Here is a 16,725-nt window from a genome sequence, read left to right as displayed (position 1 = left end):
ATGCTGCTCGACCGCTCAAACCCTCTGCCAACCCACTGCTCCGCCGTAATCGCTCGCCGGAGATTCTCCGTTCACGGCCACCCCGTCGATATGCCTATAAATAGAGGTCCCGAGCTTCAACTCGAGCACCCACCAGCCCTACACTTCCCCTAGAGCACGCCCAGCCACTGGAAGAGCCGCGGGGGGGGTCTTCTTCCTCGACTCCGGCCGTCGCGATCCGCCATGAGATCCAGCCCGATTCGCCCCCGTGTGTGCTCCGCAGCCCCCATTCTCTTGCCAGTAGCTTCACCTTGCATCACCCGTTCTGACCCGCGCCTCAATTCGTACTTTGCAGCCCTCCACCGGAGTTCCCCAACCTCACCCGAACCGCCGTCCGCCGGAGATAGTGTCGCCGTCGACGTGGTGCTCCCCGTTGGACGAGTCCACCACCCACCGACGCGGAAGAAGGCACTGAAGCTCTTGGTACCCTCCGTTTCCCCTAACTCGCCGTGGTTCGACGCCGGCGTCCATCGCCGTCTTCGGGCGCCGGCGAGCTTTCAAACCTGACATGCGGGCCCCGCGTGTCAGCCTCTGTTTTATTTTCCCCGAACCGTTTTCTGTTGACGCCTTCGGGCGAAGTACGTTTTCTCCTTGCGCTTGCGCATTCCCAGCCGAAGCGTTTTCTGTTTTCTCAGTTAAAACCCTGGAACTTTTCTGTTTCATTACAGAAAGGTCCCTGGACAGAAACCTTTATAACTTTTTAATGAAAAGGTATTTTTGAGTGATTCTTTTTCTGTCAATCTCCAAATTTTGTCTAGTTTTTTATGGGATTTATTTGAAAAATATTTGGCAAAGTTTCTGTGCATGTGTTGGTTTTCACGTTAGTACCCCGTTTCGTGATTGCCGTAGGTTCCGGGAGAGGGGACGGAGCCGCGATCTTCGCCGAGCTAGACTCCGACTTCTCCGAACCAGGCAAGCATGTTGGAACATTTGATATGGCAGATGTTTTGCATGTTCATGTGAAAGTTTGTGCGTGGCATGTGAGTGTCGATAAGTACCCCGTTGCTTGTAAGGCAACGATCCGGTTGTTCCGAAATTGCGATGACCTCTGATGAGAGGTGGCCTAATCATGTAGTGACATGAAGGGCAGCAAGGTGGTACTGTTGTAGCATGCCAGCCTTGCGTCATCCGACTCTCTTCGATGTTAACGTGGTTGAAGCCACGTTATCGATCTTTTCCCGCATGTTCCAAAGTTGCGATGACCTCTGATGAGAGGTGGCCTAATCATGTGGTGACATGAAGGGCAGCAAGGTGGTACTGTTGTAGCATGCCAGCCTTGTGTCATCCGACTTTTCCGACGTTAACATGGTTGGAGCCGTGTTATCGTCCCTTCCCCTTTCCGTGCTACCACATGTCTCATTGCCAGGATACGGTTTAGTAAGTTGGTAACCTCTTTCCGTGTACACACCAAACAGAGAGGCGGGGATGATGGTACCTTGGCCTAGGATTAAAGCCAGTCATTCGGTCAGGGGGCATGGGTGTTTCCGGTTGGGACCGAGAGGGGGGGCACCCCCTTATAGCGCGCGTATAGAAATTTGATCCCATGCTACGCGAGGTTGTAGCCTCCCCGACTCAGGGTTTTTCCTGAATGTTGCCGAGGGTGATCCCTGGCTTCGGATGGTTAAATTGGGTGTGTACTGGTTAGACGTGTTCCTTCCAGAACACCGTAGACGGAACTAGTCCCCGTGACTACTGAAATCCGTTGGCTGTGGTTAAGTACAAACTCTGCAGAGTCAATTCCTTCCAAATCATCGTATCCATGATCAGTAATGTAGACTTTATATCCAAATCTATCCGTGTGAAAACTTGCCCCGGTGAACAAGCTCAAGTGGTAAATTCAATTTCATTGTTATTCCTGTGGATGGACTAACATTATATTTGTCTCGTGCTTGTGATAATTATATTCCCGAACTATTGTATTGTTGTGTTACAATATAAGCCCTTTATGTGACGTCGCGCAGACGTCCGACTGCGGCATGCACTGTCTTTACTTTCTGTTATAAGCCCTTTATGTGGTGTCGCCCCGACGCCCGACTGTGGCATTATTGTTCCGCATTTTCCGCTCGAGGAGTCTTTCAGACACTCGTTTGGCACCTGTATTATTATTCCGCATTTTCCGCTCGAGGAGTCTTTCTGACACTCGTTTGGCACCTGTATTATTATTCCGCATTTTCCGCTCGAGGAGTCTTTCTGACACTCGTTTGGCACCAGTATTACTATTCTGCAGTTTCCGCTCTAGGCGTCATTCAGACCCTCGCTTGGCACCCAGTATTTATTATCTCTGCGTCTGATCGCACTGGTTAACTTATTCATGTGCTTCATGTTTGCATTTGTTATACCTTATGTCCGAACTGTCTTGCGAGTACTTTCATAGTACTCACCTGGCTTGTTGATTTGGCCAGATGTTGACGAAGGCGATCTCTTGGATGAAGAGTTTGATAGCGCGTCCGACGCCTAGAGGAGTCCCAGTCAGTCCTGCGCGATCCCGGATATTGGTCACTTGTATCGTTTACGCTTCCGCCACCCGCAATAAGTCATCTCGAGCCTCACTCCGACGCTCGAAGAGTTGTAGTATTCTGGAATCACGTCACTCGCTTCGCGATGATATTTCCACCACCTTTATTATCGTGAGTTAGAAGTTTGCCACCCTATCCGCCGTATTGTTTTATCGGCGTGCATGTAATAAATTGTTGGGCAGCCTCTGCTCAACTTTGTATTATATTTAGTACTCCTGGTATTTTTCTTCTGTGACCAATGTATTGTCTATCAGTGAGAAGGAATTCTTCCTCGCTGGTCCGTAACAGGGATTGGTTTCTCAATAATTATTTTATTGAAAAACCGGTCGTGACAAGCTTGGTATCAGAGCCAGGCTGACTGTAGGAAGCCACTAGGTGCGATCGCTAATCGGTTATTAGCGTCTTTAGTGCCTCTTCAGCATTTCGCAATTGTAGCTATTTTCTGTTGGTCATCATAAAATTTATGACATGACTACTCAGAATTTTTGCCTACTTTTGTAGATGGCTGGCAGCGGCTGTGAGAATCGAGTGTTCACCAACGTGCCCGAGGGGTTTGTCAAGCTCCTCGTCTCCATCACCAAGCTCGCGATCGGGCCAGCAGCTCGCCCGGAGTTCACCCTCTATCAGCACAAGCTCAGTGACGACGTGTCTATGCACCAGGCTGTGGTGCAATTCAGGGGAGGACGATCTGCTGCTCGCCATTTCCGTTTTACGGGAAGGGCCATGCCTACGGAGAGGCATGCCATGCAGATGGCTGCCCGTGAGGCGATAGCACGCCTTCGGGACATCCTTCCTATGATGAAGACTCGTCGCTACCGCTACCTCCCATGCCATGTGCCTTACACCAGCCACTATGCGTTCACCTGCCATCGGGGAGAGCGAGATGAAGCCATCGAGATGGTTGTGGAGTATCTCAAGGCTCTGGAGGAGTCTTTCGACAACCTCGTAGATGATCTTGTGGCTGCCCGCATGGACTTAGTCCGGGGCGGTCCTGCCAGCAGGAAGGAGCTTCTCCACACGGTGCCACCTCTGACGTACGTCTCGTCTTCAGCCTCGTATGCACCGGCCGTTTTGGCCACTGCTCGCCGTCTGCCTACCACTGAGGAGTTCGACAGAGTCATCGCTCCTACTCCCGTCAGAGCCGCACCGCCTGCCGCACGCGCTCTACCGCCAGTCGCCCCCGCACCATCACCGCAGCGCAGCGTCGCACGCCAGGAGCCAGCTAGAGAGGAGGAGGTTGATTCTCCTGGACCGCTGAGCCTTGCCTTCGGCAAGGGGAAGGAGATCTTCACCATCTCCGACTGAGAGCACCGAGTAGCCGCGTGTTATGCCTGCTTGTATGATGTGTTGTTTTTTTATCTGTACGCTAGTGTGTGTTGGTGTGTTTGCTGCCTTCCGGAGTAGTACGCTAGCTTTTAATAAGATGTCAGGATTGTGTACGCACAACCTGAGTGCTGTATCTTGTACTTGCTTTCGCATGTAAGATTTGTGTTAAGCACTTCTTCTCCGTGAAAAATCATTTGTGTTTCTTAAAAACCTTGAAGCCTTTTTGATTATTGCCTTTGCAAGGGTTTTCCTGTGCTACATAGCTTTTCTCATGGGTTTTGCAAATGATACCTCAGACTGGAAAAATGTCTCGCCCTTGGACTCGCTCTATGCCCAATCAGCCAGAAGAGGTTTACGGAACACAGACCAGCAACAATTTCACTCAGGGTCAGTCCAGCCATCAGGACAGCGAAGCGGCACTATCTCAAGTATGCCGTCTCTTCGAGCAAAGTCAGCAACAGCACCAGGAGATTATGAACCATGTCATAAACATGGGAAATCACCGTGAACCCTATCAACCACATTCCAAGTTATCTGAGTTGCAGAAGACTCGCCCCTCAACTTTTGCTCACACCGATAGGCCACTGGAGGCCGATGATTGGCTTCGCGAGATTGAAAGGAAACTGATTATCGCTCAATGCTCAGATCATGAGAAGGTGCTTTATGCACCACACTACCTTACTGGAGCAGCCGCAGCATGGTGGGAAAGCTTCCTACACATGCACCCCAGGGAACACAACATCACCTGGGAAGAATTCAAGGAAGGCTTCCGTGGGGCACACATTCCCAGGAGCATCCTAAAGATCAAGAAGAGAGAGTTTGATGACCTGAAGCAAAGAGGCATGACCGTCACAGAATACAACGGCCAGTTTACCCAACTGTCTCGTTATGCCTACGACGAGCACATGACAGAAAACAAGAAGATGGAAAAATTCCTGGACGGCCTGGCACCAGCATTAAGATGCCAACTGATTGTACACACCTTTCCGGATTTTAAGACGCTGGTGGACAAGGCCATCACCCTGGAGAATGAGCGCCGTAGTCTGGAAGATATCCGCAAGCGGAAGAGGGACAAGACGACTCTTGCCCGCAGCAACCGAGGCAAGACTGAGGTCCCAAGGACAGACACGAGGAGATCCACGACTACTGAGCCAAGACCCGTCGGACAATTCCATGCCAGAGACAAGGAGTTCACATACCGTCCAGGGGTCACCTGCTATGCTTGTGGTCAACAAGGGCATTATGCTAAACAGTGCCCGAAGCCAAGAGACTCGGCACCCAAGCCGAACAATGGTGGGAACAATCCAGCCCCCAAGCGCAACAACTTCAATCCCAGCAACAACCACAGGAAGGGTCACTTGAACCATGTGACCAGGGAAGAAGCGCAGAATGCCCCAGACATCGTGCTCGGTACGTTCCCTGTCAACACAGTACCTGCCACGGTTTTGTTTGATTTTGGAGCTTCCCATTCGTTCGTTTCGAAGAGTTTTGTTTCGCAACATGGTTTTCCGATACTCCCCTTGGAAAAATCTATGATCATCAAGTCCCCCGGAAATAAGCAAATTGCTCAGGGTTACTGCCAGGGAGTGGTCATTGAGTTCGAAGGACTACCATTCCACGCGAATCTCATCGTGTTGGAAAGTAAAGGACTGGATGTCAGTTTAGGAATGGACTGGTTAACCACCAACAAAGGATTCATCGACTGTTTCAATCGGACAGTGATTCTCACTCACCATCACGGCAAGACTATAAGAGTTTCCGCTCAAAAAAGGCCACGATCACAGAAACCAAAGCTGAACAAGATGGACATCGCAGAATTAAGAAAAGTGCCAGTGGTATGCGAGTTCCCTGATGTGTTCCCGGAAGAACTACCAGGTATGCCACCAGACCGAGAGATCGAATTCAGCATTGAATTAGCACCTGGCACCGCTCCCATTTATAAGAAGCCGTATAGAATGGCACCCTCAGAATTGGTGGAGTTGAAGAAGCAGATAAAGGAATTACTGGACAAGGGGTTTATACGAGCCAGCTCCTCACCATGGGGTTCGCCCGTATTGTTCGCCAAGAAGAAGGATGGGACACTGAGACTATGCATAGACTATCGAGCCCTCAATATGGTCACCATCAAAAACAAATATCCGATGCCACGGATCAATGATTTGTTTGACCAGCTCGCACAAGCTAAAGTATTTTCAAAGATTGATTTGAGATCAGGATACCATCAACTGAAGGTACGAACAGAGGATATCCCCAAGACAGCATTCACTTCCAGATATGGGTTATACGAGTTCACAGTGATGCCGTTTGGACTAACAAACGCCCCCGCATACTTCGTCCACCTCATGAACAAGGTATTCATGAAATTCATGGACAAATTTGTGGTGGTATTCATTGACGACATTCTGGTTTACTCAAGGACACCAGAAGAACATGCTGAGCACCTCAGAATTGTTTTGGGAGAATTGAGGAAACATCAGTTGTACGCCAAATTTAGCAAATGCGAATTTTGGCTAAGACAAGTTGGTTTCTTGGGCCATATTTTGAACCAAGAAGGCGTGGCCGTAGACCCAGAAAAAGTCAAGGCCATACTGGACTGGAAGCCACCCGCGAATGTTACAGATGTGCGGAGTTTCCTAGGAATGGCCGGATATTAAAGGAGATTTATTGAAGGATTCTCCACTGTGGCAAAACCTATGACACAGTTACTCAAGAAGGACAAGAAATTCGTATGGACGGAAGCATGTGAGCAGAGCTTCCAAGAACTCAAGAAAAAGCTGACAACCGCACCAGTCTTAACTATGCCAGACATACACAAGAGCTTTGAGGTGTATTGTGACGCGTCCCGAAAAGGTCTCGGATGTGTGCTAATGCAAGACGGCAAAGTTGTCGCATATGCCTCCAGACAGCTGCGAAAACATGAGGAAAATTACCCAACACATGACTTGGAACTAGCAGCAGTTATACATGCACTCAAGGAGTGGAGGCACTTTCTGTTGGGAAATCGCTGTGAAATATATACGGACCATAAGAGCCTCAAATATATTTTCACACAGCCAGAGCTGAATTTACGCCAACGACGCTGGTTGGAACTGGTCAAGGACTATGACGTCGGTATTCACTACCACCCAGGGAAGGCAAATGTAGTGGCCGATGCCCTTAGTCGAAACCCCAGCCCAGACAGTGACGGTCAGCAAAGGTTTGAGGCCTGAGTTTCAGCGAGAGTTCACTCGGCTCAACATGATGTTAGTCTCTGAGGGCACCATATCGAACCTGGAGATACAACCCACCCTAGTGGAACAAATCAAGAAGGCTCAACAGGGACATCCCAGTATCGAAGGCATAAAGAAGAAAATGAACCGTAGTAAGACTGCAGAATTCGTCACGGACAGTGAAGGAACATTATGGTACCGGGACAAACTTTGCGTACCTAACATTGAGGAACTCAAGCAACAGATCTTGACGGAGAGCCACACCGCTCCATACTCGATACATCCTGGAGGAACCAAAATGTACAAAGACATCCAGGAAAGATTTTGGTGGCACGGTATGAAAAGAGATATAGCCACATTCATTGCTTGTTGCGATTCATGTCAGCGCATCAAGGCCGAACACCAAAAGCCAGCAGGGCTACTCCAGCCTAACAAGATACCGGAGTGGAAATGGGATGAAATCGGAATGGACTTCATTGTCGGATTACCCCGATCACAGCGTGGGAATGACGCCATCTGGGTCATCACAGACCGACTAACCAAGGTTGCACACTTCATTCCCGTGAAGACTACCTACTCCACACAAAGACTGGCAAAACTCTATCTCTCCCGTATAGTTTGCTTGCACGGAGTCCCAAAGACTATAATATCTGACCGAGGCACCCAATTCGTCTCCAAATTTTGGGAACACCTACAACAAGCTCTGGGCACACAACTGGCTTTCAGTACAGCATACCACCCTCAGACAGATGGACAAACAGAGCGTGTAAACCAAATCCTAGAGGATATGCTAAGAGCCTGTGTGGTCACCTATGGATCCAGTTGGGAAGAGAGTTTGCCGTATGCCGAATTTGCGTACAACAACAGTTACCAAGCCAGCTTGAAAATGGCACCCTTTGAAGCATTGTACGGACGGAGGTGTCGTACCCCATTGAATTGGTCAGAAACAGGTGACAGCCGTATCTTCGGCCCAGATATGCTTAAGGAGGCCGAGGAAAAAGTTAAACAAATCAGGGACAGACTCAAGACAGCACAGAGCCGACAAAAGAGCTACTATGATCAGAAGCATCGTGAGGTCAGCTTTGAGCCTGGTGATTCCGTATACCTCCGAGTATCTCCTATGAGGGGTCTGCAACGGTTCAAAATAAAGGGGAAACTAGCCCCAAGGTTTATTGGACCATTTTGTGTAAAGGCACGAAGAGGCACGGTAGCCTACCAACTAGACCTCCCCAAGGAACTGTCAGACGTCCATGACGTATTCCACGTCTCGCAGTTGAGGAAATGTGTGAGTAACCCGGAGAAACATGTACCTCATGAGGACATTGATATGCAACCAGATCTCACCTACAGAGAAAGGCCAGTAAAGATTTTAGAAGAGTCTGAACGGAGGACCCGTCAGAAAACGACAAAATTTTTCAGGGTCCAGTGGAGCAACCACACTGAGGATGAAGCCAGTTGGGAAAGGGAAGATCTCCTCCGAGCAGAGTATCCATATCTATTTGAGGATCAGCAGAAATCTCGAGGACGAGATTTTTCCTAAGGGGGTAGGTGTTGTGACACCCAAGTTTTTATTGGATTTTTCAAAAGATTTTTATTTGACTTGAAGGGTGTGATTTAAAAATTTTCTTCAAGAGAACTCTCACTCTCAAATATTTTTCTTTATGGCAAAATTTTTTATTTGGATTCACCCAAGATCTGCCTTTGACCTTGGGGGTTCTTGCTCTTCATTTGGACTCAAGACAAAAGGTTTTCCATTTGAGAGGATAACTTTTGAAAACCTTTTCTTGAATTTGCACTATGGCTTTTGGAAAGTCCTTTGCCACTTTCAACTATTCCTTCTTGCCATGGCATTAGTGCAAATCCTCTCTCCTAACCCTTCCCTCACCTTTGGATCATGATTTGCATCAAATCCAGCAAGTTGAACCTCCTCATGTGATCTTTTTCATTCAAATTCTATTCAAACAAATTTCTGTCTTCTCTTATAGCACTTGGAGATTTACAAAGGAACTCCTTTTTCTGTTTTGATTTTTGCCACCAAACCTTTTTCCCCTCCTAGTCCTTTGAACCCTCAACCTAGAACCATGAAGATCCACTGGTCTCTAGTTCAAAATTTTCAAACTACATCAGCTGCAAGTTTGGACCAGATTTGCCAAATTTGGTGAAATTCATTCAAAACTTTCTCCAAAAATTCCAAGTAAATTCATGCAGCCCCTGGGTGCTCTGAGTGATCATCTCACCAAGTTACAGCTCCAGAAAAATTTATCTCTTTACCAAAACCTACTGTCGAACACCTGCAATGCTTGGTCACTGTCAAGTTTCAGTTAACTTCAGAGTTTAGTCAGTGCTCACTGTCGTTTTCTTCAGAGACGGGCATCAATCTCGCCAGTGCCCTCGCGTCGCCTTGCTCCTCGTCCTCGCCCTCTCGTTCCTGCACCGCACGAGTGCCTGGCATCTTGCGGGCGTCGGCGACGAGCAGCAGAAGGTGCGCCGCCCCGTGACCGATGCCGGCGGCGGCTTTGCGGGCGCCAGCGGGAGACACGGCGCCGCCGACTCCACCCAGCACCGTCCAAACCACCGGAGCCCGCCGCGTGGCCGTCCACTCCCCCGAATGCGCTGCCGCTCTCGTCGTGAACCCCAGGGCGCGGAGCGCGCTCTCTGCCGCCGTTGAGCCCGTGCGGTCACCTCACCGTGGGCAGACGCCATTACGCCAAGACCAGCTCCGTTTAGCTGCAAAACGAGTCCCGTAACATCCACTGATGCTGCTCGACCGCTCAAACCCTCTGCCAACCCACTGCTCCGCCGTAATCGCTCGCCGGAGATTCTCCGTTCACGGCCACCCCGTCGATCTGCCTATACATAGAGGTCCCGAGCTTCAACTTGAGCACCCACCAGCCCTACACTTCCCCTAGAGCACGCCCAGCCACTGGAAGAGCCGCGAGGGGGTCTTCTTCCTCGACTCCGGCCACCGCGATCCGCCACGGGATCCAGCCCGATTCGCCCCCGTGTGTGCTCCGCAGCCCCCATTCTCTTGCCAGTAGCTTCACCTTGCATCACCCGTTCTGACCCGCGCCTCAATTCGTACTTTGCAGCCCTCCACCGGAGTTCCCCAACCTCACCCGAACCGCCGTCCGCCGGAGATAGTGTCGCCGTCGACGTGGTGCTCCCCGTTGGACGAGTCCACCACCCACCGACGCGGAAGAAGGCACTGAAGCTCTTGGTACCCTCCGTTTCCCCTAACTCGCCGTGGTTCGACGCCGGCGTCCATCGCCGTCTTCGGGCGTCGGCGAGCTTTCAAACCTGACATGCGGGCCCCGCGTGTCAGCCTCTGTTTTATTTTCCCCGAACCGTTTTCTGTTGACGCCTTCAGGCGAAGTACGTTTTCTCCTTGCGCTTGCGCATTCCCAGCCGAAGCGTTTTCTGTTTTCTCAGTTAAAACCCTGGAACTTTTCTGTTTCATTACAAAAAGGTCCCTGGATAGAAACCTTTATAACTTTTTAATGAAAAGGTATTTTTGAGTGATTCTTTTTTTGTCAATCTCCAAATTTTGTCTAGTTTTTTTATGGGATTTATTTGAAAAATATTTGGCAAATTTTCTGTGCATGTGTTGGTTTTCACGTTAGTACCCCGTTTCGTGATTGCCGTAGGTTCCGGGAGAGGGGACGGAGCCGCGATCTTCGCCGAGCTAGACTCCGACTTCTCCGAACCAGGCAAGCATGTTGGAACATTTGATATGGCAGATGTTTTGCATGTTCATGTGAAAGTTTGTGCGTGGCATGTGAGTGTCGATAAGTACCCCGTTGCTTGTAAGGCAACGATCCGGTTGTTCCGAAATTGCGATGACCTCTGATGAGAGGTGGCCTAATCATGTAGTGACATGAAGGGCAGCAAGGTGGTACTGTTGTAGCATGCCAGCCTTGCGTCATCCGACTCTCTTCGATGTTAACGTGGTTGGAGCCACGTTATCGATATTTTCCCGCATGTTCCAAAGTTGCGATGACCTCTGATGAGAGGTGGCCTAATCATGTGGTGACATGAAGGGCAGCAAGGTGGTACTGTTGTAGCATGCCAGCCTTGTGTCATCCGACTTTTCCGACGTTAACATGGTTGGAGCCGTGTTATCGTCCCTTCCCCTTTCCGTGCTACCACATGTCTCATTGCCAGGATACGGTTTAGTAAGTTGGTAACCTCTTTCCGTGTACACACCAAACAGAGAGGCCGGGATGATGGTACCTTGGCCCAGGATTAAAGCCAGTCATTCGGTCAGGGGGCATGGGTGTTTCCGGTTGGGACCGAGAGGGGGGCACCCCCTTATAGCGCGCGTATAGAAATTTGATCCCATGCTACGCGAGATTGTAGCCTCCCCGACTCAGGGTTTTTCCTGAATGTTGCCGAGGGTGATCCCTGGCTTCAGATGGTTAAATTGGGTTTGTACTGGTTAGACGTGTTCCTTCCAGAACACCGTAGACGGAACTAGTCCCCGTGACTACTGAAATCCGTTGGCTGTGGTTAAGTACAAACTCTGCAGAGTCAATTCCTTCCAAATCATCGTATCCATGATCAGTAATGTAGACTTTATATCCAAATCTATCCGTGTGAAAACTTGCCCACGGTGAACAAGCTCAAGTGGTAAATTCAATTTCATTATTATTCCTGTGGATGGACTAACATTATATTTGTCTCGTGCTTGTGATAAATTATATTCCCGAACTATTGTATTGTTGTGTTACAATATAAGCCCTTTATGTGACGTCGCGCAGATGTCCGACTGCGGCATGCACTGTCTTTACTTTCTGTTATAAGCCCTTTATGTGGTGTCGCCCCGACGCCCGACTGTGGCATTATTGTTCCGCATTTTCCGCTCGATGAGTCTTGCCCGCTCGAGGAGTCTTTTAGACACTCGTTTGGCACCTGTATTATTATTCCGCATTTTCCGCTCGAGGAGTCTTTCTGACACTCGTTTGGCACCTGTATTATTATTCCGCATTTTCCGCTCGAGGAGTCTTTCTGACACTCGTTTGGCACCAGTATTACTATTCTGCAGTTTCCGCTCGAGGCGTCATTCAGACCCTCGCTTGGCACCCAGTATTTATTATCTCTGCGTCTGATCGCACTGGTTAACTTATTCATGTGCTTCATGTTTGCATTTGTTATACCTTATGTCCGAACTGTCTTGCGAGTACTTTCATAGTACTCACCTGGCTTGTTGATTTGGCCAGATGTTGACGAAGGCGATCTCTTGGATGAAGGGTTTGATAGCGCGTCCGACGCCTAGAGGAGTCCCAGTCAGTCCTGCGCGATCCCGGATATTGGTCACTTGTATCGTTTACGCTTCCGCCACCCGCAATAAGTCATCTCGAGCCTCACTCCGACGCTCGAAGAGTTGTAGTATTCTGGAATCACGTCACTCGCTTCGCGATGATATTTCCACCACCGTTATTATCGTGAGTTAGAAGTTTGCCACCCTATCCGCCGTATTGTTTTATCGGCGTGCATGTAATAAATTGTTGGGCAGCCTCTGCTCAACTTTGTATTATATTTAGTACTCCTGGTATTTTTCTTCTGTGACCAATGTATTGTCTATCAGTGAGAAGGAATTCTTCCTCGCTGGTCCGTAACAGGGATTGGTTTCTCAATAATTATTTTATTGAAAAACCGGTCGTGACAGACCAAGACCAACAGGACAGCAGGACGGAGGTCACCGTGGAGCCCAAGACGACGTCACCACCAGAGCCTTTGGCAGGCGAAGACCACCATTAGTCAGGATAGCTTGTACTAGCTGTCCCCTTTCGAATTGGCCGTTGTTGGCTCCCTTCCCGCTAAATATTTGGGGAGAGAACCAGGGCCTCTATAAATAGGACTAGCCACCACAGTAGGTAGGGGGAGAACCAACCCAAACTGATTCAGATCATCCTCACACCACCAAGCACAAGAACACCTCGCCTCAGGAGGCTGTTCTTCCCCTTGTACTGTTCATCCTCAGCCCGAGAGGCAATCCACCACACCACACTGGAGTAGGGTATTACATCACAACGGTGGCCCGAACCAGTATAAATCTTGTGTCTCTTGTGTTGCGAGTTCATCGAGCTAGGCTTTGAGATCGCGGTGAGGCCGAGGGCGTGATTTGGTAGGGGGAAATCTCCATGCGCACCCAGTGTTTGAACCTCAAGGGTTTTGCCGGAACCCAAAATCCGACACCTTTATCCTAATAGGAAAAGGGGGTTTCTCAATATAAGCAGTAGGAATAACTGGATCAACATTATAGAGTATAGTTTCATCTTTAACTGGTACCGGTTATTTAATTTCTTCTTTAATAGGTGGGTGATATTTAAACCACTTCTCTTTAGGGAGTTCAACATGAGTAGCAAATGATTCACAAAAGGAGGCTACTATCTCAGAGTCAAGTCCATATTTAGTGCTAAACTTTTGAAAAGCATCGGTATCTATAAAGATTTAACACAATCATACTTAAGCTTTATACCTGACTCTTTACCTTCGCCGAGTTCCCAATCTTCAGAGTTGCATTTAATTCTTTCCAAAAGATCCCACCGGAATTCAATAGTTTTCTTCATAAAAGAACTAGCACAAGAAGTATCCAGCATGGTTTGATCATTATGAGAAAGCCGAGCATAAAAATTCTGAATAATAATTTCTCTTGAGAGCTCATGATTGGGGCATGAATATAACATTGAATTAAGCCTCCCCCAAGCTAGAGCGATACTTTCTCCTTCACGAGGCCAAAAATTATATATACAATTCCGATCATGATGAACTAGATGCATAGGATAATTTTTCTGGTGGAACTCCAATTTTAAATGATTCCAATTCCATGATCCAATATCATCGCATAGCCTATGCCATGCCAGTGCTTTTCCCTTCAAAGATAAAGGGAAAACTTTTCTCATCACCTCATCTCCAGGTAAACCTGCAAGCTTGAACAATCCACAAATTTGTTCCACATATATCAAGTGCATATCAGGATGTTCTGTTCCATCTTCTGCATAAGGATTAGCTAGCAGTTGTTCTATCATACCCGAAGGAATTTCATATTCAATATTTTCAGTAGGTGCAGTAGGTTGAGGGGCAATTAATTATGGTTCCAGACGAGGTGAAGATACCCTGAACAAACCCCTCAAAGGATTGTTTTCCATAGTAACAAGTGACAATAAATTTCAGCACACTATATAAATGTTTCCTTACCGAATTCCACTTACCAAAGGCGCTTCACTCCCCGGCAACGACGCCAGAAAATAGCCTTGATGATCCACAAGTATAGGGGATCAATTGTATCTCTTTTTGATAAGTAAGAGTGTCGAAACCAACGAGGAGCAGAAGGAAATGACAAGTAGTTTTCAGTAAGGTAATGTCTGCAAGTGCTGAAGTTGTAAGTAGCGAGTAGTTTGATAGCAAGGTAATTTGTAACGAGCAAGTAACGATAATAGTAACAAGTATGCAGAAAGGTAGCCCAATCCTTTTGAGGCAAAGGACAGGCCAAAACGGTCTCTTATGATAAGCAAAGCATTCTTGAGGGTACACGGGAATTTCATCTAGTCACTTTCATCATGTTGGTTTGATTTGTGTTCGCTACTCTGATAATTTGATATGTGGGTGGACCGGTGCTTAGGTGATGTCCTTACTTGAACAAACCTGCTACTTATGATTAACCCTCCCACAAGCATCCGCAACTACGAGAAAAGTATTAAGAATAAATTCTAACCATAGCATTAAACTCTAGGATCCAATCGGTCCCTTACGGAATAGTGCATAAACTGGGGTTTAAGTTTCTGTTACTCTCGCAACCCACCATCTATTTACTACTCCACAATGCATTCCCTTAGGCCCAAATATGGTGAAGTGTCATGTAGTCGACGTTCACATGACACCACTAAGGGAATCACAACATACATACCATCAAAATATCGAACACATACAAATTCACATGATTACTTGCAACATGATGTATCACATGACCTCAAGAACGAAAGTAACTACTCACAAACAATCAACATGCTCATGATTAGAAGGGTATTAATATTAATAATGGATCTGAACATATAATCTTCCACCAAATAATCCATATAGTAATCAACTACAAGATGTAATGAACACTACTAGTCACCCCCTAGCAACAATCTATAGTTCCGGTAACAAGATTGAATACAAGAGATGAACTAGGGTTTGAGATGAGATGGTGCTGGTGAAGATGTTGATGGAGATTGCCCTCCCCAAGATGGGAGAGTTGTTGCTGCTGATGATGACGATGATTTCCCCCTCCGGGAGGGAAGTTCCCCCGGCAGAATCGCTCCGCCGGAGGGCAAAAGTGCTCCTGCCCAAGTTCCGCCTCGAGACGGTGGTGCTCTGTCCTGAAAGCCTTCTCCTGATTTTTTCTAGGTCAAAATCACTTATATACTAGAATGTGGGCACCGGAGGTGGGCCGAGGAGGCCACAACCCACCAGGGCGCGCCAGGGGGGCCGGGCGCGCCTAGGTGGGTTGTGCCCACCTGGTGGCTCCCCTCTGGTGTTTATTGGCTCCTGTATTTCGTAAATATTCCATAAAAAATCATCGTGGAGTTTCAGCTCATTTGGAGTTGTGCAGAATAGGTGGCCGGATGTAGCTTTTTCAGGTCCAGATTTCCAGCTGCCGGAATTCTCCCTCTTGGTGTGTACCTTGCAAATTATGAGAGAAAAGGCATTAGAATTACTCCAAAAAATCATTATTATGGATAAAAACATTATAAATAATAGTAAGAAAACATGATGCAAAATGGACGTATCAGTGTGGCTGTCTTTTGACCCTCTCTAACGTTATTTTTTTGCTGCAAAGACTCTAATGACGCTCAACGGACACGGGGTATAATATCTTTACCATGTGCGATACAAGTGCGATGTGAATCACCACGCCTGTGCAAGCGCGAGCAAATTAAGGTGGAGGTACTGGCTCAACTGTGTGCGATGCAAGTGCGCTGAAATCACCACGACCGCACAAGCGCGAGTAAATTAAGGTGGAGGTACTGGCTCAACCGTGTGTGATGCAAGTGCGCTGAAATCACCACGACCGCGCAAGTGCATGCAAAGGGTGGAGGTACTGGCTCAACCGTGTGCGATGCAAGTGCGCTGAAATCACCACGACCGCGCAAGCGCGAGAAAAGGGTGGAGGTACTGCTTAACCGTGTGCGATGCAAGTGCACTGTAAAACCACCACCTGTGCAAGCTAAAGGTGGGTAAGTTTATTTGGAAATTAGGACGAACCGTGTGCGATAGACCAGCTAGCTAGAAATATAAAAAACAAGGGATAATTAGATTTATGCCCCTAGTTGTGTCCCACTCGTCTGTTTTACCCCTAATTCCCAAAAGTCACCGGTTCTGTCCAAGTCACTTTGCTCCTCTTATGCTTTTGCCCTTTGACCGTTTGACCTTCAGTTTGAAAACTTCATAACTAATTCATACTGAATCAGAAAAATGCAAATAAGATACCAAAATGTTCAGAAAAACATCACCTATATGTCAGTGTCATTTGCATTCATGAAAAAAGTGTTGGAAAGTGCACATCCGAGTTTTAGCTCTTTTGATACCACCATGAATAGTGAACTCTAAAAAAATTCAAAAAATTATCCCAAAAAAGCATAATAGGAGCAAAG

This window comes from Triticum aestivum, chromosome 6D (genome assembly GCF_018294505.1).
Source record: "Triticum aestivum cultivar Chinese Spring chromosome 6D, IWGSC CS RefSeq v2.1, whole genome shotgun sequence".
Taxonomy (NCBI): Eukaryota; Viridiplantae; Streptophyta; class Magnoliopsida; order Poales; family Poaceae; genus Triticum; species Triticum aestivum.
The sequence above is the reverse complement of the archived record's forward strand: the minus strand, read 5'-3'. Positions refer to the sequence as shown.